General features: G+C 38.7%; 1 protein-coding gene across 9 annotated transcripts in view; it reads left to right on the top strand.

Annotated features, from left to right (window-relative positions):
* Positions 1–26,637, top strand: part of LOC134224596 (serine/threonine-protein kinase 10) — a 155,787-nt gene that overhangs the window by 39,425 nt on the left and 89,725 nt on the right. The window contains exon 2 of one of the 9 annotated variants that reach the window (XM_062704005.1): positions 2,465–2,509. The exons of the other annotated variants lie outside the window; for them this stretch is intronic. The gene's annotated coding sequence lies outside the window, so the exon portion shown is untranslated. The remainder of the gene's footprint in view (positions 1–2,464; positions 2,510–26,637) is intronic. 9 annotated transcript variants of the gene reach the window in all.

The following is a 26,637-nucleotide window of genomic DNA, read 5'->3' as shown; positions in this document are numbered from 1 at the left end:
TGCGAATTCGATCAAAAGCTTTGTGCGAACGTGCAATCCGATCTGGGTCAAATTGAGTGCCCGCGGGGAGCGAAAAACGACTTCTTCTAGTGTTTCACAAAGCAACCACAACAAATCGGTTCCAGATCATTTGAACTTTTTTTTGCGTAGGCTTTTACAAAATTCGTTCGCAATACAAAGCCCTCATGCAAAAACAAAATATCTATCAGTTTCAGCTGGTTATCATCATTGCTCTTTTTTATCTACTTAATAAAAAAAATCGTATATCCAGACCGCGTTTTGATAATTAATCGATTATTTAACATTTAAATTCAATAATCTATTTAATAAAACATTTTTTCATTGCTTTAAGGAGTCAATTCACTTATTTGAAGGAACACTACCTGACGAGTTGTTTTGCCCCTGCCGTGATGCTGTACTCTATAAAAGAGCTGTAAATGAGCATAATCCAAACATTAAATGCTTATATAAAATCATGATTCGAAAATACTTACGATATTGCGTTTTGATTTTAAACAAATTAACTAAAATCATATGTTTTGTAATGATCAGCTTTTGTAATGAAGACTTTTGATGGAAAAAGCCAATCTATTCGATGTACAGACAATTTGATGTCTATTAACCAATAAACTTCAAAAGAAACTGTTGCTTCGCTCAAACTTTTGCCTTACTTTTACGATTCATTGCATTTCACACTGAGGTTGATTGTCCAAGTGAGCTTAATTTGAAAGGTGTACAACCGTTCCATGGCACTGTACTCGTTTCAAAATCCGTGTCTTGCATGTTTTATCAGTTGATCAGTGTGATATAGTGAAGCCTTATTCTTGCAGCAGCGTGTTGTGTCACTCCTTGTTATCGTTGTTGCTGATGTTTACGATATTGCCGTTGTGTGCTTTTGGATTACACATCACTTTGCGATAAAATGGGAGACGTGCACTGGCGAAGGCAACGAGGTCAAACGGTCAAAAGATGCATCGCTCTCAAAGTACGACATTATACTATAATATATTATAAGCTTCGTTTGTTTTTACGTAAATCACAGCAAAATAAGTCACATGAGTGAATCAGTTGTTGGAGTGATATTCAAAATTTATTTGGTGTTATTAATTCAGTCTCTAATTTGTTAACATGTTGTCTCACACATCCTCAGATGATTTTCTTGACGACATAACAGAAATCTAATGTTCCACAATTTTTGCACTTCGTGGAAGACTGCAAAACAAAAGATTGCGTATGTTCATTGGATTTTGGTCGCATAGTTTTCATTGTTACCCCAGGGTGCTATGGCGGTGACTCCGTTGCTAATGGATTTTGATCGCACTCGCGGACACACAAGCTGGACGAGCGACCGATGACAATAAACGAAAATTGAACACTAACAAGCAAGGCGGCGGCGGCAGCGTTAAATGATTCAGTATGCAGTAATGGCCTGCAGAACTGCAAGGGGAGTGTCTTTATTGTTGGATGAACGTAATCTACTTGCCAAATAAATTGAGCTTGAAGTATTGTTACGAAGTTTTATCCAAATATATATTTTTACCTCTCATTTTACTATTAGTGAGTAAGTAAAATAAAATATAAAGTAGTAAAATAATAATAAAAATCAATGAAACATAGGAACAAATAATAGGATTTCAATAGTATTTACTTTCTATAGTCAAATGTCTTCAATTACAATTTAAGTAACTTTGTTACTTCAAAGATACACATTCATTTCAATTTCAACAATAAGCTCGTCTTTAGTGTCTTGTATCTACTTGACTCGAGTCGATTAATCGAATTCGTCGAATAGCTTGAACTAAATGTAATACAACTTCATTATTGGTCTCTCAAATTAATCAGCGATGAAAGGTTCTTGGGAACAAAATATGCTTACCCTGCTGTAGGAGTCTAAGTTAGTATCTCATGGCTTTTCCGGGCAAGGGTAGTTGAACTAGCTTAAACACGGATGGTGCTTGATCTGGCGATTAAAGGATGAGATGTCAGTAAAAAATTAAAAAAAGCAAACCATAAGAATAGTAAACTTGATTCATCAATGACCCCTTGACATAAAAACAGAAAAGAAACATATAAAATGTTTTTACGATCTTTATAATTCGGTTCTTCTAAGGAAATCATCGTGCCATTTATGTGATCCAATGAAACTTCTGATACTGTTATCTGGGCATGAACGCCGCTCGATAATAGGCGATCGTCTTTTCCATAATGCAGCTTGGAGTCTGAATCATGATGTCGCGGCAGCTGCAGTCCGTTTATTGCGCCGTTGATTCATTTCTAATGACATGAAATCGATTGAAGAATTTCCAGGTTTATAGCTTTGCGATTAAATTCATAACACCGTACACGGATAGATGATATCATTGCTTATCTACTGTTACCTTTTATCTATTTGCAATCAGAAACAAGATGCATGTATTGAGTAGTTTCAAACGAAATTATAATGCTATTTTTTATTTGTTCACAGGTAATGGACCGAATTATCTATATGTTATTCAACTTTCAATTTATGGTAAGTTTGCAAGTGTTCTTAAAAAAAATATACTCAAAAAATTATATGAAACTCCTTAGATGATATCGTTGAAAATGTTTGAGCAAAATCGTTTGTTTGATTGGGAAATTTATGGCCTCGTAAAACCTTAGATAACAATGACAATAATACAATTTTAAAAAGTCTGTAATAATATCTGTAAGTTATATTATTAATATCAGTTAAGTCCGTTCAATCTGTGGTAGAAGACGATGATTATGTAACTGTATTGGGATCAGTTACTAAATATAAAGTATTCAGAAAGTGATGCCATCTAAGGGGAAAGACGGCTTTGGCAGGTTTTGTTCTATTATTGTCAGGGGGTTTTTGTTGACCAAATTTGATGAAATTCGGCCACAATATTCTTTGATATGCGAAGAATGTTTAGGCCAAATTTGAGCATAATCAGTCATAAAAAAAATCCTGACAATAATAGAACAAAACCTGCCAAAGCCGTCATTCCCCCTAATTGTTTCTTTTCCAATTTTTTTAGAGAGTCAATGTTGCTGCGATTCCGAATACAAATTTAATGTCAAATTATCGCGAAATATTCACTGAATCATTTTAAAAGCTCATAAATATTCCAAGAAACGTTTGCGTGAGGCTTCTCTTGAAATTCTTACGAAAATTCCTTTTGTAATTTATTCAGAATTTTGGAAAGTAACAGTAGATGTTGTTATAATTTCGTTCCTAAGTTTTTTGATAAAGGTCTCCAGGTTTCTTCAGGAAATTTCTCTTGAGATTTCGAGGCGAAAGAATAGATTGGATAGTTCCGTTAGGATACGGCAGGCATAAATAATGTTTTATAGAAGTCGATTTGAAAACGAGCGAAGGGCAATACTTGTGATGGTATAAATCTCACGACCTTCCTTCTGCCAAGCTCTCGTATGAAGAGGGAGCAAGGATGTTATCGATCATTTAGTAATCTGCGTTCGATCATTTAGTAGTTTGTCAATAACTCATTCCAGAGGCTAAATTTCAAAACGTGTTGTATGGTGGACTTTTAGTGGGAAGTTTTTTCTACAACTCTCCTGAACAGGTCGATGTTGGTGGTGGTTGATCCCTAGAAGTTATGCCTACCTCCGTTCTGCTCATGATCTTAAGTATCATGAGTTGTCAGCACTCATTATTATATAAGTGCTGTCCAATGAGCAGCTCGAAGTAGCTCGAAGTTGTTCCTGTCACGCTCATGCCCGTTTGTTGACAAAAAAGAATGAGCAGGACGGGAACAACTTCGAGCTACTTCGAGCTGCTCATTGGACAGCACTATAATGTGGGGGGCTTGCGTGAAATAGAACTTGAAACAAATGAGTGTTTAGAACAGGTATCCACCGGTTGACACTAAACGGATCAACTTAAAATATAAACTTTTGCTTATGCAATCTGATAACTTTTATTTATTTTTCACGCATCAATTTCTTAGGAGCTTTGTTTTAGTGAATATTACATAACGCAAGAGAGGGTTTAAACTCTGCGTTATATTGCATGAATTCCCCGATTCGATGCGTTATTACTACAGTAATAGCTGTTTCGGGGTAGTTGGGATCGAGTTTGGATAACTAAAGTAAACATGATTTATTAAAGCATGTGCACGTAAATGCTCTAGTGTACTTTTAAAATACCTTACGAACTACCGAAACGTTCCATTCACATGACAGCTGATTCTTTTAGAAACGAATGTGCTGCTTCAAATATGTTTCAATTCTCGTCAAAATTGATAAAATTACGTCGAATCCTTTGGATATAACATAAGTGTTTAATATAGACAGTTTTTGGTGATGTTTAGGCAAATAATCTGGTAGCGACACGGCAAGTATTTCCGTCCATCGTCGTAGGTGCTAAAACCAATGAAAGCAACGTTCATTTGCTGGAACTCCACTGTAGCAGAACGTTTCTCCTGAGCTTATGATTTGGTACGGATGAGTTTGGGAAAAGGTGTCTCTTATATTGGTTTTCAAGACTATGACGAAAAGACGAAAATGCTTGCATTAACCCTATAGAATAAGACTGAGTGAAAACTAATAATACTAATAATAGGAATGACAAAAGTTTATACTTGTTAAGGGGGTCAATTATGTGACGAGTAATATTATATTGGGTGATAATTTTCGAAAAACTGATTTGATTTTATTTTGTTTTAAATGTAACGTATCTTTGGAGCAGAGGTCCAGTGTTTGGAATGTTTCTTTAGTGACTTTAATATCAACAAGAACGTTATTTGGACAATTACTAATATTCCAGGGTCGAATGGCGGAGGCCCTTTTATTATTTTTGTTACAGACGACCGGCATTTGAAGAAAATGAACATCCATATGAACAAAAAGATTATACTCCCACCAAACATAGACGGAGCTACAGATATCGGTTGAAAGAAAGGCGTGGAATCGAACAGCTAGGGATCCAAGGACTAGCATCCGTTCGTGGTGCACAATTACCAATCATAATTCATTTGTCTCGTTTCAGCAAACGCAACTCTTCTCCACTAATATTTCCCTTTCCTGTCAACTCTTTTTTCTTTAATGTATCCGACACTTGTGGGACTGGTTAAGCCCAGCGCCTGCTTGTGGCTGGAAACCGGTGTACTATACGGTCTAGCGCATGCTAACGGTGAAGGCTTGGTAGGTCTTCACCTAACTTAAGTGTAGATGGGCGGACAGTGTCTGCCAGGGTGAAGGCTGATAAATTACAATTACTCTCCTGAACAGGTCGATGTTCGAATTCCACTGCTAAAGGAGTTACGGTGCTAGTTGCTATACTTATACTAAATGATAACAAAATATGCAATCATTTAGTCTAAGTTACTGCTAATAGCGCTATAGCTCCCTTATTAATGAAATTCAAACAACGACTTGTTAGGCAGAGTTGTGGATAAACCTTTGCACTAGAAGTCCACCATACAACACATTTTGAAATTCAGCCTCTGGAATGAGTTATTAATAAACTACTAAATGATCGAAGGCAGATTACTAAATGATCGATAACATCCTTGAGAGGGAGGGAAGAGTATCAGTGTGGAAGCTGATATCTCTCCACTGACTGGCAAAAGAAAGGTGGTTTGATTTGCTCATATACAATCGCGTGCGGAAGTGCTGTCTCTAAATTTCTGATATGACATCAGCATCTTAGTCGAATAGGATTTCTCACAGATGTTTTTTCTCTGAATTCCTCCAACATTTTCCAAAAAAAAATCATTAGAAGTTCATCAACTAATTTTACAAGGTAATCTTCCTATTCCATAATAAACACTACCTGAAAAAAAATCTCTGGAAGACCTGGAATTAACACGGAAATTCAAACGTGAACGAGCTTGGTAGTCTTGTGGCTGTCCGTTCCATTCTCCTACATTGTATCTTTCTTTATATTTCTCAGGTTCTGGCAATCGCTAGAACTGGAAATGGACTTCCATACCATTTCCATTTCAATGCTATACCTCCAACTTGACTATTCTAGTAGTAACTGCTAAAATCGGAAATGAACCAAAAAGCTTGTTTCCTACCAAGGACGACAATCTTCGTTTTACTATCAGTTGCATCGATGCACAGAAGGCAGCTTCGTCATTGATTTGTGTTTGTTTTGATCAGACGCTCGGCAATGCAGGCATGAAGATCTCGCAGTATGCTGTCAAACTTCCATACCAAATTTACCGTCCGATCGTCAATAGCCGATTGAAAATCGAGCGTAAAAATGAATAACTACCGGGGCTGAAATGAATATTTTAAATTGTGCTTGATTTGCATCGATAAATGATGATTTTACTTTATATAGGTACTAAACAGATGCATATATTTTAGGAATCTGACTTTAAAATGTTGAATCCATGCAACGCAGTATGAAATGATATTCATATTTTGAGATTTCAAATTGAATATCTATGTGCCAAGCTGAAGATTCATTTTGACACCGCACAAAACAACACTGACACCGAGAGTCGACGCTTGCTGCTGTTCGTGCACATGCCTATTCATTCGCACATTCTAATTCGGGAAGGACTAGCAACTTGATTGTGTGTTGGATGTCAGCTGTTTGAGTGTAGTTGAAATGAATTTTTCTGTCCCTGTTTTCTACACCCAATAAGAATTTCTATCAGTTGCTTTCTCCTATCTGTCACATTGGCAGCACGTTAAGGCTCTATAAACCGTAATCAATCCGATAATGACGATGATTTTATTCGAATCCGCACTAATACTAATAAAGTTTTGAACTAAATTCAATATTTTGGGGCTATTTACGGACTTACCTTTCATCATAATATATTCATGGCATTTTCATATTAATTTTTCACTTATCCAAACTAGCAATTACTAAGGATTTGTGGAAAAACGCTACCTACAGTTTTCATGTTTTTCCTAGGTCGATATTCGTATCTTTATCGAACGCATACTAAAGTTCGAACGTTCGGTTAAAACACATACACTCTCACTTGATTTTTCACTTGATCTTTTCCCATTGTTTCCTTGATTTTATCATTCCTAAAACATATTCACTAACCGAGTTTCACATTTCTCTTCAATCTTGACTACCAATTAATTCATTAACGGGCTTGGTGGTCATATGGCTACCGCTTCAGCTTCATACGCAGGAGGTCGTGGGTTCAATCCCAGGCCCGTTCCATTCTCCTACTTTGTATCTTTTCATATATTTCTCATGTTCTAGCAATCGCTAGATCTGGAAATGGGCTTTCATACCATTTCTATCTTCTATCTCCCTATAACTACAACTTGATTAGTTCTAGCAGGTAACTGTTAGAATTCGAAATGAGCGAAAAAGTTCGTTTCGGCATCGAATTAGAATACTACATCACCCTTTCATTACTATCACATTGGCAACCCGTTAACCAAGACGAACCTCTGCCATAAAACCCCTAACCCCCAGATTCCAATAAAATTCCACAGGAACTCGTGGCGAGTGCAGAGGTGTTATCGGCTTGCAGTGGGCGAGTGACTGCATCATCAATCCCTTCCCTTCCCCGATGACCATGAGGACGTGGCCAGTGCCGTTATCGACCTTCCAAAAATACTAGAGCTCTCGGACTGTGCACATTGAGGTTGGAGTGCAAATCCCATGCTTCCATCCATTGGTTCCCTGTGCAATTGCGATTATTCTGGTCGATCACGGAGTAGCAACTACGAAATGATATGATGACCGTGATCATGATCATGAACTGTCGAAAACTGCTTTCCAAAAATCGAAGTGAGAGACAAATTTGACGACCGTATTGTGAATGCAATAAAATGCGGATGACTCAAATTCACTAGCGCATGGTTTCCCAAACTGTGGGTCCCGACCCCCAGGGGGGTCACGATAGGATTGTTGGTGGGTCGCGTAGAACAAATATTAATTGCAGCTCGGATACCGAACCTTTTTATCATTTTTTTTTAGGAACATAATTTCAAGTTCAAACCGCGATTTATTTTAAATAGTGGTCACCACGCTATTTTAGAAAACATTTATGCCTAAAGGGACATCTTCTATGAAGTAAAATAAATACGCTAACATTTTGACAAACATTATCATGTTCGTCATTTTTTGCATTTGTACATGTAAACTAATGTGAATATTTTTCAGAAGGAAGAATCCGAAACAGATGACATTCTGATTCAATTAATGCTTATAATACTACTTGGTAAAATGCATTTTTTCATAAGTGGGTCGCGAGACATATAGAATTTTGCTAGGTGGGTCGCATACCCAAAAGTTTGGGAAGCTCTGCACTAGCGCAATAAGAGAAGTAGTGAGTACAAAATCTACGCGATGCAACTTCATTCAATCCGAACAATACAACGTATACGCTAGTTAACACGCAAACAAAGATGTACATTAGGGCAGTTCAAATTTCAAAAATGTTCGAAAATTCCAACTCCCATATGTCTATTAGCATCATTTTGATAATATAGGAGTCCTGGCAAAATTTCAGGCAATTCGGTGGCCATTTAGGGGTGGCGCGAAGTCAATTTATGTTTATATGGAAATTTGTATGGGAAAACTTAAAATTTATTCAAGTCTCCCTACAACTGTCAAATCGTGATGAATTTAAATAAACATCCCCAATCACCGTTTTTGGAATCTATATAAATGAGACCTCTGGATAACACATTAGTTATGGGTGGATTGAACGGTTCTATTGACAGTGTGAATATGTGTTAAATGGATAAAATGGTGTAATTAGCCTCAACGTAGCAGTGGAAATATAAATCAAAATTAATGAGTTACCCACTGGTTGAGCTCAAATAGATTCCAACAGTAGAGGTTGGGGATGTTTAATTGAATTCATCACGATTTAAGAGTTGTAGGGGGATTTGAATAAATTTTAGGTTTTTCCCATACAAACTTCCATATAAACATAAATTGACTTCGCGCCACCCCTAAATGGCCACCGAATTGCCTGAAATTTTGCCAGGACTCCTATATTATCAAAATGATGCTAATAGACACATGGGAGTTGAAATTTTCGAACATTTTTTAAATGTGAACTGCTGCTGTTGTCTGAGCACGAACAATTTCGACAAAAAGCACGTGGTTTCCAAGATGGCCGATTTGTGGCTTTGTTTTATAATCACCTTAAACAACGATTCAAACAATGATTTCACAATATTGCGAGAAGATTGAAAAATTCGAACAGGGGTCCGAAGGTCGACTGTCGGAAAGCTGTTCCGCAAACGTCAAATCACTTGTTGTACGGTAAAAAATTTTGGTTTATTTTTTCGGTGTGAATGTTGATTATTAAATTCATCAGGAATATGCAACTTTAAACGAGTGTTACATGCCGCTATATTTTTTAAACAAGTTTTATGATACTTTGAAGGCATTTTGTTATATATTTATGTGATTTCAAAACATTTTAGATTTCTCGAATATTCTTGATGTCAAGAAATATCAACGCTTTTTGTACAGTGTATGCCATTTGATGTTTCCGGCACTTAGTCTGCTTCTTTTTCTTTGCTCCGCAAAATTAGATTTTTTTTTCTCGCAATATCTGATAGCACTTCCTTGCAAGCAAACACCATCAACAGGTAGCAGAAGCCTTCGCCTACGTCTTGAGACTGTTGGTTTGGGTGGAAGTGCTCATATTCATGAAATCGACGTTTCAATCTTTGTTTACAACAGCAGATAAGTCGTTTTGAAAATTTGGTACTGCATTGTACTTGCAACACAAGATACACACTCATGCCAATAGTGGGCATAGAAAGCTTTCAATTAATAGCTGAGGAAATGCTAATAAAATACTAAGTTTAAAAGCAGGCCAAGTTCCAGTTGGAATGTAGAGCCATTGAAGAAGAAGAATAATAATGCGCATTTTCCAAACACTGCACTCCGCAGCAACTCTGTACAGTAAGTGCGGAATCATGAATAAAAATGCAGGCTTGTCTTAAATCGTGTTGGTAAATTCTCATTCATCGCGAGTCACAGAATAAGTAGGAAGATGATACCAGCATGATTTCAGAGAGATCCAATGCTTAATATTATAGTAACAAATCGTTGGAAGCACTATCCATTTGAGGCAAGCAGTCGCGGTCCTCATCGAGAACGGCTTTCAAGATGATACTGTCGCCCGGATTAAAGGGTTCAGTAAAAATCAATCCTTCAGCTTTATCTTTGATAAGTTTCCAGAATTTGAATGGCGCGAGTTCTTCAAGCTGACCTTCCATAAATCTTGTTCGGCTGGTAACACAATTTCGATACACCGCAGTTGAAGTTCTATTCATTTTCCGAAGTTTAATATGACGCATCTGCAGTGGATCCACATTCGGGACACTCCGCCGTGCTATTCTCTAGTACCTTGTAGGCGTTCGTAGGCAGAGAACTAAAGTTCACTGCATTAAAATCTCACGGTCAGACCCAGAAAATGTTGAAAGCTAGACAAATTGTCCACATCTGTTTTCAGGAGACCAGGGAAGTTGGTCTTTGCGAGTCATGCACTGCTGTCTAATAAGAACTGTTTAAAAGTACCTTACTCCAAATAGTCTTGAACGGACAAAAAAACAATCTCTCAAGAGGCTGGAGTATTCTCGTGGAATTCGGGTAAATGGAAATCAGAAATAACTGATTCCTCATGCAAAACTCTGCCTGCTCCTCGTTGACGTGGTTTGTCCACGAAAACAATAGCAAGGAATTCTGCTTTAGTTTCTAGTAATCACTGGAAAAAGCAATTGATCATATACTCGTAGAAGGTTTTGGATGTTTGCCAACCTTCTTCCGACACGCCAACACAACCACTCCTTGGGAACGCTCTCAGCAATTTCACGACTAATTCGCTGACCAGAGTGTAGAACCATAGTTGGCGTCAAATCACCATCAGCATTACTTCCAAAAGTGCAGTAAAGCATTCTTTATCAGTTACTCACGTGGTGTACGTTTTCATCATGTGGTCCACATCTCCTTTCGACAGTTCTTTCGTATGACAGTTTGCATGGTATGCTCGTTTCAAGTCGAGTTGCGCAATGCCACCCCTAATTCGTCGAAATCGAAGATGCGTTGCGGGTTGTTTAAGATTGATATATCAATTCCCTCTTCCTGCCGTATATCTTCTACTTCCAAAAACCTCCGCAGAAACGCTGCACCTAGTTCTTACCTGTTATAAGATGTACAAAGAATAACCAGAGCATTTTGTGAAGATCAATTCCCATTTCCAGCATTGACTGTATTTGTCAGATCGGCTTCGCTTATCGAAAATCCTGCTTATCGAAATTGCCCGCCCATGTTTCGAAGCACTTTTCTTCGTTTGTTTGCAAAATCGGCGATTGGTATTTGTTTTACAGATTTTCTCGGTTTTTCGAGCCTCAGTAATAGCCTTGGCCAAAACATCATTGAGGCCCTCTTTAGCCTAGCGCCACTATAAACCAAGACCATGCTTGAGGGTTCGATTCCTGGTGCCGGTCTAAGCATTTTTCGATTTGAAAATTGTCTCGACTTCCCTGGCCATTTATTATTAATTGTGTTAGCCTCATTGTTCGCGCCAAAAAATGTAAGTAGAGCCAACAATTTCTTGTGTGCATCCCATAACTGTGGGGACACCGTATGTCGGGAGCTTTATTTAAACAAACTGTCCAGCGGTCTAATGTAGATTTGTTCCGGTTCCATTCCGGATTCCTATTCCTCCTTCTACGAGCTACATTTTTCGGCCACTGATTCTTCGGAGTCCTCCGCTATGCTAAAACTGTTTAGAAATTGGTCGCTTTCAATATCTTCAGGATTGGAGAATCCTTTCTCCTTCGGAAGTTTTGGGTAGCTCAAAAAAATTTCTCGACGCTCCAACTAGAAGTGAGGTAGAATTATGCAATACAGAAGGTACGCTTCTTCGCGCTTGACCACTTGCAGCCTAATCTGTATTTTTACGTACTCTATCTACGTTTTACCATTAAACTCTACTGAGTTTGAGTTGTTTTGTCAAGCCTGTTTATTGGTGGTTAAGTTGCTTATTATGAGTATCTTTTGAAGTTAAACTCCGTCTCTATCCTTTTCTCTCTATTGCTCGAGTTTTTACAAGTGATGCAGAAGTACAAAAACTAGCAGATTAAACTGCTGGCAGTTTCAAAAAAGCTAAATACAATAAAAGACCATTCGATTATGACTTACCTTGAATCACTGAAAATTTCTCGGAATGTTACGATTTCAGAAACTAAAGCTATGTCCATTTAGAATCCGGAATAATAAAATCATCTGTATCTCGGTAACGGATTGACGTACAAATAAGGTACAAATACATCAAAACAAGGGTTATTCACCAATGAGTATAGATAGAAGGTGAGGAAGAAGACCAAATGCAAGTGTATTAGTGGATGATGGAAAATGTAAACAGCAAATGGTGACGTACATATTTGCACGGCTTCTTATGGAAGGTCGTTCGAATGTAGTAGTGAAAGCTTTTTCTCCATACACGAAAAGCACGCACACAGCATATGGATTTCCATACCTTAATATTTATTTTCATTGGTTATTCACTGTACTTTAAGGAAAAAATATTGATACAAATAATTTCTTCTTCTTTCTAGTGAAAATTCGCACCTTCGTCTTTATTCCTCTCATCGAAAGTTGCACACCTCCGGAGTCAACTTCCTTGGCATATTTGTTCCACATTTTGGTCATCTGAGTCGCGTCCCGAGATGTTTTTCCACTTTTCTTAAGCTTCCGCTTCATTACTGCCCAAAATGTCTCGATTGGCCTGAGCTGTGGGCAGTTGCGTAGATTTATGTTTTATTAATGAAATCTTCGTTATTATCGCGGTAGCACTGGATGGCTTCCCGGCTATAGTGGCAACTCGCCAAATCTGGCCAAAATTTCACGAGACCTTTATGGGCTAGGTAGACCACGGTTTTTGAGACATTCCTTCTTGTACAGCTTCGAAAGATCGTCTTATTCGTCACAAACAATTAGGTCTTTGCTCCACAGCTGCATATCCCTTGCCAAAATCATCTGTTTTTTTTTTGCAAGTTTGTCCAAAAAGCAAACTTAAACTTCGCAGGAAGTGGCGACCTCGTGCCGTCGCCATGTAGAATTTTTGGCTAGGTAAACAAACCACTGTAAAAGAATTCTTGCAGCGGTCACTTTCCGTGCCGCTGCAATACAATAAATGATTCCGGATCCTAAATGGACATAGCTTTATGATGCCTATTTCATCTGTTGTGTATTCAAAAGTTGTAGTCAGTAAGTGTCATATGAGTAAACATGATTAAAAGTGATACATATATTCATGTCCTTATAATTCTTGACCCTAAATCAAAAACAAACACAACCCCAAGCCGAAGTAAAGAAATAAGCATCCCCGGTATGTCTACCATAACACCACGAATAACTTGCTTACAGAATCGGATTTCATCATCGCGCGTCATGATGCAGCTCGCACAAAGATGGGTTCTATGATTAATCATGAAGTCTTTCATAAACTTCTACGAAGCACTACAGTACAGTGAGCGAGTGAGTGAGCGGTGCGATGCGGTGGTCGATCGGCTTGGTCATCATCATATTGCTAAACACTTGATTCCACCAGACAGAAAGGTGACGATCGCTGTATGCAGGACCCGTCCGTCGTGACTTAAGTATTGAGTAACGATAAAAAATCCTAATGTGTACACTAAACAGTGGTGGCAGTGGTACATCGCAATTTGACGATGTGATCATTGCGATGAAGATCGTTAGGGTGCAACTATTTTCAGATATCCGATATTGATATGCATATATCGATATTGCATTGATTTGAGTATCAGTAACACAAACTATAGATTCGAACGTCAATAGTCTAGTTTGGCACTACTTATTTTAAATATGCTATAAATTCTGTATAATCTTCAGTTATCACTAGTTTTGTTCTGAGAAATTAATAATGTCACTTTGAACTTGTTCTGGTGTATTTTAATCCTATGGGGACGATTCAAATATGACGTCCACTACTTTTAAGGATTTCTAGACACCCCCTCCCCCCTCTGTCACGCTTTTTTGTATACCTAGTATATGCACTGTCACAAAATCTTAAACCCCCTCCCCCTCTAAATCCTGTGACATCATTTTTGAACGACCCCTATGAAACTATTGCTAATGACACCATTGATTGATATCAGTATGTTTAATCCTCACAACACGCGATTTACGAGCCTATCAAATAAACGAACTTGTAAAAAAAACCAGCGATTTATACCAATTTGAGCATAATATGACCCACTCTAATGATTGTGCTGTAGTTGACTCACGTCGAGAATTCAATGTTTACATTAGTGGCTTTGAGTTTGTCTCATACGGTTGATTACCAAGGATTATGGATGGATGATTCGATTTTCGAATCATCCTCATAGCCAGCGTTTCTTCGTTCTATTCGGCCCCATTCAAGTATGCAAGAGCGGGGGGAGGGATGAGTCCGTCGAAGCCCCAACGATAACATCATCGAGACTAACCTGACCACATCCTAAAGATGTTGAAGCTTTGTCGGTACGAGATGGAACGAGCTCTGCATTGCTGTATACTTATGTTTATTTTATGAATAAAGATTTACACCTGCGTGCATTAACCAAGCTGGCAAAGGAACGCCATGATTGTAAACCTTTGACGATGAATGACGTTAAGTTTGCAAAGTGTACTAACGTTTACTTGTTTGGTCGATGTTTATGCCTTTGAAGAGGAGAGTCATGTGAATGTTATTTTTATACTACAAATGCTGAGCAAAAACCTCATTGTTTCTTCTATGCCGTTCAAGTACTGTTGTTGGATTCATATGGATCAAATACGGCGTAAGATACATGACCAAAAGTTTTGCTTTTTTGGTTTCTTCCTACCTTGAGTGCACCGAACAAAATTTGGTATAGAATAATTATCACAGATTTTTTTTCTTAAACCAAAATGTAATATTAATAATAATTATATAGATCGTAAAGTAGAACTAGCATACATTGAAATAAAGTTAAAATAGTCTATATTTCGATAATAAATAGTGTATGAAAGCGAATATGTAATTAAATTGTATTTTTGAATCAATTATTTCAGCCGGGTGCAACACCTTCATGAATTTAAACTTCAATGAGTGCATTCAAACTATAGCCATCATTTTTATTTTGCTACATAATTGAATTCATCAACAGCGCCGCAAAGTTTAATACTGTTCGTTATCGAATAGCTGAAGAATACAATTCCAGCATATGTCACATACAGTTAGTTCATCTCGCCCACCTGTGTTGGTGCCCACCGTTGGGCGAGCATCTGCTGTATGGCACATGACCTTGGTGTTCGATACACGCGCTCGTTATCACTTCCCGATGTCACCCCCATTCATTGCACACACAATAACGTCGTCGGTAGATTGAACAGCGCGACCGTGGTCGGACATTCGGGCGATGACAACAGCAGCAGTGAAACGCACGTGTTTGCACCTTGTTGTCGTCGTCGCTAGCCTCTTTTGCTCTATAATACACGTAGTTAGGTACCACCGTTACCGTGTGGTGTGTCCGTGCTGGACATTCACCAATATGGAACCCCTCTGGATCGGGAGTGCACTCAGTAAGCGAGCATTCACGTAAAGGTGCCTGTAGGTATGCGGTGGGCGTTTGAATACTTTGATTTACGTAACAACATATCTAACCCCACACACGGAGACGGTCATTCAATCCGGATTTGTTTTCTTCTGCCACTGACGGCTTGGGGTTCGGCGTTCTGAATTCGATATCGGTTTCAAAAGTTCCAGTATCGGATTCAGTTTTGCTAACTGCAGAGCTTAATAAATGTTTTCTTCTAGAATTGAACGTTAACATGTCTTCTTATTGGCATTACATCCCCCACTAGGACATTGCCACCTCGCTGCTTGGTGTTCATTCAGCACTTCCACAGTTATTAATCGCGAGGTTAAGCCAAGTTACCATTTTTCCATACGTATGATGCTAACACAATAATACTTCTATGCCCAGGGAAGTAGAGACAATTTATAAACTGTCCACTAACTTAGTAGGGATGTTTTCATAGTGCTGTGCTGGTTGGTTACAGCGTCGATACGCTTATGCCTGGCGTATTGTAGAGCTCCATAATCGTCGGTCTTGGGAAATGTTCCTCCAGTTTCCCCGAACGTTTAGGGTCCCCAGGTCCGATTTCACCGCGTGCAGCCAGCGTATTCGTAGCCTTCCACGAAGTCGCCGGCCCCTATCTGGTTCTCTATTGAATATTGTTTTCGCTATTCTTTCTTCCGACATGCGCACTAAGTGACCAGCCCACTGAAGTCTGACGTATTTTATAAGATTCATAATATTTTCTTCTTTGTATACTTGATATAGCTCATGATTCATGCGTCTGCGCCACAAACAATATTATTGTTTTCTCCGAGTAATGTACGCAGCACTTTTTGCTCGAAAACCCCGAAAGCTCTCCGCCTCCTGTCGCACTAAAAATTCCAAAAACATCCGTGACACCTATGACAAATCTTTAGAGTTCTCTGCATCTTTCTTAAGTATGCAGCTAATCCAATGATCGTAATTTTCACTTATTCTCACGAGAAGAGAATGCTCATTCACGCAGATATTCGCTGAGAAATAATTTTCAGGAAAGAAAAACAGGTGTTAAGAGTGATTACAATATTTCGATCACTTCCAGTGGCGTAAACATTTGATTTGCTTGCAGACTACTCATAGTTGAAAGTTGTCCTGCTTTTTACTGATATTGAGTAAAATTTCCGTGGGGTTAAAAGAGAGGGCAATAATTTCACTTAGTCACTGAGTAGATAAAAGTTACCGAGTACGATTTTAATTTTTCTTCTGAGCTCGTTCTAAGAGAAAAGAGTGGCGAGTGAAAGATGTTTTCCGCCACAAATTACAAAAAAATATTCTCCTTCGACTCAAAAACGCTTGATTTCGTCTCATCGAACTTAAAATTGAGATTGGAAGTCACTATTTGGTCACTTTTTCTGCAACTGAAAGTCACTATTTGGTCCCTTTTATCGTCAGCTTTGGTCACTAAAGTCACTATTTTGAGTGGCTTCGGTCGCTACCAGCCCTGCATTTACCTTGTCTTGGTAGAGTTAATGGTTCAGCTTATCCTCGCCGTCTCCCTCTTCAGTGGGACAAAAGCCTCCACTACTGCTCTGCGATCGATTCCAATGAGGTCGATGTCGCCCGCAAAGCTCAAGAACATATGCGACCGTGTGATGATAGTGTCGTTTCTGTGCTCGCCAGATCTTTTAATAGCGCCCTCGATTGCAATGTTGAACAATAAATTCGAAAGTGCATCACCCTGCTTCAATCCGTATAAGGTTACAAACGATGTTGACACTTTGTCTGCAATCCGTATACTAGATTTCGAGCCATCCAGCGTTGCACGTACCAGTCTAATCAGTTTCGCCGGAAAAGATGTTCGGACATTATCTGCCACAGATCATTTCGTACGCTGCTTTGAAAGAATCGTACGCTGCGTTGAAATCAATGAACAGATGGTGAGTCTGCAAGTTGTGTTCCCGGAATTTATCAAGGATCATCCGCAGGCTAAACATCTGATCCGTCGTTGATAGGCCCTCACGAAAACCTGCCTGGTATTTGCCGACGAAGGACTCCTCAAGCGGTATCAGCCAGTTAAACAGGATACGCGACAGGATTTTGTACGACGAGTTCAGAAAGATGATCCCTCTGTAATTGGCACACTTTAGTATGTGTCCTTTCTTATAGATTGGGCATATGAGGCCATCCAACCAACCAGCCGGCAGGCAGTTCTTCATCCTCCTATATTTTCTGGATTGATTGATGCAGCTGCTCACTATCGTATTTGAGAAGCTCGACCGGGATCTCATTCTTCCCAGCAGCTTTACTGTCTTCAGCTCGTTTAGAGCCTTCTTTACCTCGTCTAGCGTTGGTGGTTCCACAGCTTGACCGACGCCGACTATGTCCATCCTGCTCCTTAATACACCATCATTTTCACCGTTCAACAAATCTTTGAAGAGCTCCTTCCCTGTTTTGCCTGTCAGTCAATTCCCCTCTCGGTCATTGCACGTGGCGGGCTCTGGTGCAGTCTTATGCAGCGCCCCATCGAGAGTTGCGTAAAACCTCCACATATCGTTCCTATCCATGTTCTCTTGCGCTTCAGCTATCACACTCTCTTCGTGCTGCCTTTTTTGCGGTGGATTCGTTTCTCTTCTGCCCTTGCTACACTGTACCGAGTACGAGGTACCGAGGAACGAGTACGAGCCACTAGCATTCGACTCCTAGCAGCATTTTTTTCTCGTCCGTCCCTCGCTGGCACTCCTCATCAAACCAACCATTTCGATGGCGTCGATATGCAGTGCCTAACACTTCCTGCGCTGTTGTAGTCACAGCTTCGTGGATATTTCCCTACAATCTGTTGTCCGCTCGTCCAGGTTCTGATGGTACTGTTCAGCAACTCCTTCAACTGACAAGCGTTGGATATTGAAACGGATCGTTCTGTTGTTTCGTGAATTCATGACTCGTTTGGAAAGTCGCGCCTACTATAAGGTAGTGATTTGAGTCTATGTTCGGACCTCTGAAGGACCTTACATCTATAACATCCGAGAAATGTCCGTCGATCAGCACGTGGTCTATCTGTGAGCAAGTGTCTCCACTCGGACTCTCCGTAGGCCTTATCAAGTCTAGCCTTTCTATGCTAGTTTTGGTAAAATCCAGCGATAAAACCCAAATCCGCACGTTCAATCTACGTTAAAAAAAGTCGTCCTAAAAGACATTTGTCAGTTTCTGGTTGATAATTTCTTTTACGATGAACCACGTAGCATGATATGCCATATCGATGCTGGGTCATTAGGCCGAATGAGAACTGGGGAGTGAGAAGTGACTAGTGCGAAGTGAGGAAGATGTAGAACGGAAGAAGAAAAAAGAAAAATGAGGAAGAAGAAAAGAGGAAGAATTAAGAAGGAAGAGGGAAGAAAGAAGAAGGAAGCGGGAAGAAAGAAGGAAGAGGGAAGAAAGAAGAAGGAAGAAGAAGAAAGAAGGAAGAAGGAATAAGGAATATGGAAGAAGGAAGAAAATAGAAGAAGGAAGAAGGAAGAAAACAGAAGAAGGAAGTAGGAAGTAGGAAGAAGGAAAAAGGAAGACGGAAGAAAGATGGAAGAAAACAGAAGAAAGAAGAAGGAAGAAGGGAGAAGGAAGAAGACAAAAGAAGGAAGAAGTACTAAGGGAGAAGTAAGAAGGAAGAAGGATGAAGGAAGAAGGATGAAGGAAGAAGGATGAGGGTAAGAGGAAGAAAAAAAAGAAGGAAGAAGGAAGAAGGAATGAGGAACAAGGAACAAGGAAGAAGGAAGTAAAGAAGGAAGAAGGAATAAGGAATAAGCAGAAGGAAGAAAGAAGAAAGAAGAAATAAGAAAGAAGAAGAAAGAAATAAGAAAGAAGAAGAAAGAAATAAGAGGAAAGAAGTAAGAAGGAAGAAGGAAAAAGGAGAAGAAAGAAGGAAGAAGAATGAATGGAGAAGGAAGAAGGAAGAATAAAGAAGAAATAAGAAGGGAGAAGGAAGAAGGGGTAAGGTGAAGAAAGAACTTTTCATTTTCACTTTTTGCTTCTTTTTGGTAATTCGGCCTAATGGTCATTAGGCCTAATGACCGTTCGGCCTAATGACCTTCGGCCTAATGGCCTGACACCACTATATCATTTATCGATCGTTTTTTCGTCAGAAATTCTTTCATAAGGTTGGAACATTTTGTATTGCTTTTATAGCATTCATCTAGAGCGAATAAGTGTTTATGCATCAATTGAAAACACAAAAATGTGCCTGATTTGATGCATAAGACTAATTATAATAAGTACCTTCGCAGAAATTCGTTCCTAAATTAGAAATCATACCAAAGCCGTGCAGAGTTGCAATATTGAATGATAACAAGGTATGTAAACCTAATTCTTCTAAGTAATGCAAATTAGAAGCTCGGCAAGTCCTTCTTTATGTGGCAACAAAACATAACAACATCAATTTTGATGAGATGCACATTATCTGGACAAACGAACTGATAAATGTAGTTCCTATTTAAAAAAAAAACATGGTGGAGCTATTTTCATTTCGCTCAGTGTATAAAGTATACATACATATCATTACTATTTTGCCGCAACTGCAAAATATTGAAAACTTCAAACTTATTGATTTATAAATTCGACTAAAACAATTTCAAATCCTTTTCAATCATTTGAATGGTGCAGCTTCGTGTTAGCAACCATTCCAACAAACACGTGGTCTACATCGGTTGTAGCTTCTTGCTTCGACAGAACTATATTTGGAGAAAAAACGTCCTTCACAAGATCGTGTTAAAATTCGATTACGAACGAATCTCCGGTTTGCTTCTCTCGATGTGCCTGCCCGTATTTTCGCATCGACGCTAACGAGTAATCCTATCAAGCCACAAAAACGATTCGTTGAAATATTTGCCCAGTTCAGTACCGCGCTGCCACGTTTTCCGCAGCGTTCCTCGCATCTAAATGGCATGTGGGCATGTACGTCCTACCAACCGACATCTTTTCCTTCAGAGTCGGATATGAAGAAGCTTTTGACTCTGCACGATGGATGGCAATAATTGAGAAGACCCAGCCACCGACGACGGTGGTGGTGCTGATGACGTGAACCGTTGTTTACTCTACAAATTAGGGGAATAGTGTCACATAGCAGCAATGGCTTAACCTGATTTAAACCGAGGTGATGAGGTGACTTTGCCAGCAGAAGGAATCGTAAATGCGGATGGAGAAATCACAAATTTGATTTCCATTTTTCATTCAGTAAAAACATTTATAGTAGTCATACAATTTGACATGGCACCAGGTCTCGTTTCTTGAGCTATGATATCTTCTTCGTAGCATCATCGTTCACAGAATTTCCAGGAAATTTTGGATGATGAATTTTGAATTGCTAAGTTTGTCGTCGTAATACATGAGAATAAATTGTCCAGCGAAAATGCTTATAAGACTTATGGAGTCCGAGTATTTATTACGCTTGGTTGTGTCAATCCATCACCGTTAACGATGATCCTCAAAAACCCACAAAACCTGTAGGCACTTTTGGGTCCATGACTTGTTATTTTCGTCAATTTATTCAAATGGGTACCGCAAAGTCGCTCTCACACTGTCTCGAATAAACTTGCTTTCGGCTCTTCGCCATACGCCGCACCATTGCGGAAAAGGTCCATCGCCATCAAATGCGTCGCGTCATCGATTTTATTTCTTAGTTATCTTTTCTATACTCGTGCTATTGAAGCATGTGTGTTGGGAGAAATTTGCGAGCAAAGCGCGTAGTGCCGATTACATGAAGCAAGTGGGAAAAAAAAGCAAACCGACTCAAATTGGTCACATTAAGAGCCACGGAACCTAAACCTCGCGGGCCGCCGGTCAAAAAACATTGCGTGACGACGCAATTAAGTGAAGAAACAAATCAGCCGCTAAATAACGTTTGATAGCTTTTTAATTTATGACAAGGATGAAACTTGTTTTATGTTCTATTTATAGAACATTTATAGAACAAAAGTAGTTAATCCGAACATGGTGAATTTGGTTTACGGTGATTCAAAATCTTTTGAGCCTATTATTGTGCGTGCCACTCTTAATTTATTCTATGCTAGGTATTGGAAGTCGGCAACACTGTGTGCATTCTGAATAAGAAGAACAAGTTGAAAGGTAGTAAATCTCTTAGGTCTTAGGTCTCTAAATTTTATTCAATATGAATTTTTCATGAAAGTATAACTGTCTCCTTTAGCTTTTATTTGAAAGAAAACTTCTTTATTGTTAACACTCATTTTGCAGAACCACAAAATTGATTAAAATTAGTTTGAATTTATTTGAACTGTGGAACAAATTAGGGCGATTTCCTAATTTTTTTTTAAATCGTCTCTATAAACAAACGAATATCTGATTGGAAATACATAACCTCTGCAATGTATTCCTACTTGTTAAACTGTGTCACTCGTCAATCATTACACTTCACAAACGATGACAACTTACTTAAAACCTTCTGTCGGAATGTAATTCGCTTTAATTTATTCTGCGAATGCTGCTCTGATCGCAGAAGCGATTACGAATGCCTCCTCGGTTTAAAAATATCCGAGAGCTCTCCTCACAATTAGATAAAATAATCACGTATGTTCAGATACCTGCTCAAACTTACAAAATCCTAACAATTGCCACCGTATAGCCGCCATATGGAAGAGTGCTGTGCTGCAAAACGGGGCAGTTAAGTTAGTATGTAGGTGAAAGCCCAACTGGAGTCCACCACCAGCTAAGCTGGTGCGATTGATTTGTGATTAGTAGGTGATGGTGACTAAACAAACATTGAGATGTAATACAACACATCAACTGGGCCATTTCTTGATCGGGCGTCGTCGTTCAGTAATGACAAACAACTTATCACATGAGTGATAATTATTCTGAAATCGTACGCGCACCGTTCGTCGTCATTCAACTACGTCTGTTGCCTAGAATTTTCCGCCTGCGTTGCGAAATTTTCGTGTTGTTCCAACATGACAGTTACGTAAAAGTGTCAGCTATTAGGATAACTTTTTCTTCTTTTTCGAACTGATAAATCCCATATGTTCGATGAAACAGAGTAGCAAATCCGATTCCCTCTTCCAACGTATTGTCAGCGAACACTAGCAGCAGACACGATTGATCCCTACTTCCTCGTAGCTGGTCGTCATCATCGTGAGTTAAGCGCGCTAATTAGGGACCACACGGCAGACGTCGAGCATTTGAATAAAGTAACGTTTCTCTCATTTATCGCTAACCAAAGGAGGAACACGAAGTTGTTGTGGTACTGTTGCTAATACACCCGGTGCGCTATTAGCGTTTTCCGTGGCGGGACTGAAGAAACGAAAATAAACACAATAAACATCACGTTATTGCACTTTGTGGGGTAGAAAAATAAGCTCACAGAAATAATGAAAAAACATCATCACAAAAAGAAAACATCCGAACCCATTTATAGAAGTGTTTAGGTTTATCATTGTTGCTTTTTTTGCAATTTATGGATTATTTTCTCAACAACCCTGTGACCTGTAACCGTTTGAAGTTCATTGTTTATTGATTTGAAATTTATTGGAATTCTGCACAGAAGAAAAAAAGTACCCTAAATTGAGTATTTTTAAACTTACTTTTGAGTTATTTTTTCTCTTCTCTTTCATCCACTCTTTCTTTTGTTGTCAAAAACAAAAGAGCCAAATAATCCAACGACGCCAGTTCAATACGGGAAGCCAATTTTGAGTTTTATTACCTGAGGTCGAGATTGAGTGAATTAAACTTACATTTGGGTAGATAAATTTTCCGTTGGGTACTTTTTTAACATGGGAGTAAAGGCAAACTACTTCGACCCTACTTACTCAATTTTGGCTTCCCGTACGGATGTTCGTGGTTGGGTGAATTGAACTCACTATTGGGTAGTTTATTTCTTCCGTGTGGCAACTTGATTCGGTTCATTCTTATCCTAAACTCGGAAATGCTGTTTTGTTTGGAAAAGCCAAGACTAGGTACTGTTTGCTTACTTCATCTGATCGCTTATCTTCGAATAACATCATAGATGATGCGAACATATGTTCGAATAGTGGATCTGAATAGTTTCCACCAATGTTATAATACAATAATGCACGAATTTATTTTTCTCTTAATCTGAATTGCAAGGAAATGCAAAAAAGATTAGATGCAACAAATCGGTGGCATCAGGGTTTTGTGCGAGTGAATATGCTGCAGCGCGTCTAAAATCAAATCAAGAGACTTCTGTTCAATTATCGATCCGAAAAACTCGCGGCTTGGCAGAGGTTAAGGAGTACATAAGAAAAAAAAAGAGGATATGATAGGGCCTAGGGAGTGTTGTTTTTAAACAGCGTTGTTGTAAGGTTTTCATGGCTGATTAACGCAGCGTGGACTTTGGACGAACTGTAAAGATACAAAAATACGTATTTTCCGAGCGGAGGGGAAGGGGAAGCAAAGTAGATAGCTGTTCGGAAGCTAACAGAGGGGTTAGACGAAGACATTGATCCTTTTCATGAACTTGTGTACAAGCTGAATCATGTAGTCCAAGTCAAGGTTACACAGTACGTCTCTAATGTTTTCCTTGTCTGATTTTCCTTGGGCCCGGAGGGATGAACATAAATCGGACCTGGCAACTCCGTATTCGGGACATTCCCAGACCTGCACCGCATCTACAGCGATTGCTGTCTGCTAGTTCTATTCGATAGGAATGCGCGTTTTAGTGAATAGTGATTGGACATTAGCCGACACATTACCTTGATAAAGTCTCGGCTAAGGTCCAACCCCTTGAACCAAGGTTTCTTCGATACCTGTGTAAGTATGGAATGTAACCATTTTCCCAAATCTCCTTCATCCCACTTACGTTTCCAACTGAGCAAGACCTGCTGTCGGACAATTGTAAAAAACTCATTGAGGACGATCCATAGCGCCCACCCTGGCAAGTGAGTCCGCTCTCTCATTACCCTACTACAACCATTTATTTTTCTACTACTTGATTGAAGTTAAGGCTCTATAAACCGTAATCAATTTGATGATGAAGATGATTTTGTTCTCATTCGCACTAATACTAATACAATTTTAGCCAAAATTCAATATTTCACTGCTATTCACAAACTTACCTGGGTCATTCCATATGAAGTGACCGAGAAAAAATGCAAACGTGCAATCGACTTTCTTAGAATAGAATGAAATTTTGACCAATTGTTTATGTATGGGTTATACCCCTAAATCCAAAATTTCGTAGTGATTGGACCTCCCCACGATCAATACGACCATCCCCCTTTTCGGACAAATGTATGAAGCCCATCATTTTGATTTGTTAATATCTCTGGAACTGTGAGGCCTATAATCAATCTAAGGTAACCATTCGAAAGAAGATTTTTCAAGGAATTTATAAAAAAATATTTTTTTGATGTGCAGTGTTGCCAAATGAACAATTTTTAAGTTTTGCTCGAAAAATGCATTTTTACCCAATGAGTATATTTTGATTTAAAAATGACCTCACCAACGTGTTCTTTGGCCATTTTTACCTTGGAAACGCTTGAAACCCCGAGGTACTATGTTCCGATCTTGAGATACAGGATTTTAAAAATGAAAAGTCCTTTTTTCACTGTGAACATTGAATATTTTTACTAATTTCCGAACATACACACATTTACATTGACACATACACAGCTTGATTGGTTGCTCCCCCACTTTCCGCATCGCGATTGAAATTTATATGAAGATCAGTATGGATTTTTTTTTTGCATTTTTGCTCCTAGAGGCTTTATGTTATCGTTAATTCAATCATCTGACTCAATACGTTACCATATAGTCTGAAAGATGCCGAAAGAGTTGGCTGAAGAATAAGCATTGCTGGAAATATTACAACGCTTCGAAGATTGATTTTTGAAATCATATGCAAAGAATCAATGTTTCTGGCAGCACTATCTGGCGAACTGTGGTTGTTAGACGGCAAAATCATTTCTCTTTCCGGAATCTTCCTTAATTTTTAATCCGAATAACTACAATTTGTTTCTCAGCCCTAGAAGATTAAAAATTTTGAAATAACGCTCAGTTGAATGATTGGTAAACGTAGTTTGGCAGTGCTGGCAGAATAAACATTTTTTTTAAGCTTTATTTAAGTGATTAACTTTGGTCGTCGTTCCAGCAAGGATCCTTCTTCTGCAAAGTTTTTTGGCATTCTTAGGGTCAACTTTTAGCGCAATATCTCACATGGTTTAGGAAAATCTGAATTCTCTAGGAGTTAAAATGCAATGAATACAAAAAAAATGAATAGCAAATATTAACCATTTATTTTCAAAATACAGAACATAAAATCATTATCTCAAAGAAGACCATTTTTATGATGTTTGTTTTTGGTCTACTATTTTCATATTTTGGTAATATACATACAAAGTTGACAATTTTCGATTCCTTGGTGAGTTACTGAGAGCTCATGGCTGTCGTCAAATCACATTTGCGTGCTGTGAAGTGTGGGTTTAATTGCCGTGGTAGTAAGATAAAAACTTTTCGTGGATAATTCTCCTCTGGTCGACTAGTATTCACAATAAGCTTTTCTTCTGCCTTGTGTATAATTACAAAATTCGTTTGAAAATAGCATCCAACGTTCTTTGCCATTTTCAACCCTCTTACCACCCACTTGTCACAAATAGTCACAAATCACTTACCCTCTCCTTCTGTACGTACAAGTATCATTTACATAATGATTTGCCTTTTCATACACTATTTTTCCACAATAACATAGTGAAAGTCTACTTCCTTATGAGCTACTTTATTTTTCCATTCTCGTACACTAAGCGTACTGAAAGGCTATATGTTCGCTACGAAAACAAACTTTTTATAGAAGGCCCGGGGACCCATAGTGTTGTATATCAATCGCCTCAGCTCGACAAATTGAGGTGATGTTTGTGTGTGTGCGCAGAAAAGTTTCTCCCACTTTTTAGGCACTTGCCCTTAACCGATTTGCTCACAACATGTTGCATTTTGCGGGAAATCCTGTCCCATTGTTTCCTATTTGAATTTGATTGGACTATGGGCTCGAAACATATGGTCAAATTACTATTTTCAAAATGCACGAGAAATGCACCATTCCCGCAAGGTGAATTAATCAGGGTTTTAGATAATCATATCGTTTCTTCTGTCGTAATTGCCTCTCGTATGTCTTTCTTTTGCTGTTTTTAAGAAAATATTTGTTTC

Source organism: Armigeres subalbatus, chromosome 3 (genome assembly GCF_024139115.2).
Source record: "Armigeres subalbatus isolate Guangzhou_Male chromosome 3, GZ_Asu_2, whole genome shotgun sequence".
In the NCBI taxonomy this organism is placed as follows: Eukaryota; Metazoa; Arthropoda; class Insecta; order Diptera; family Culicidae; genus Armigeres; species Armigeres subalbatus.
Note: the sequence above shows the minus strand (reverse complement) of the source record. Positions and strands in the feature narration are given on the sequence as shown.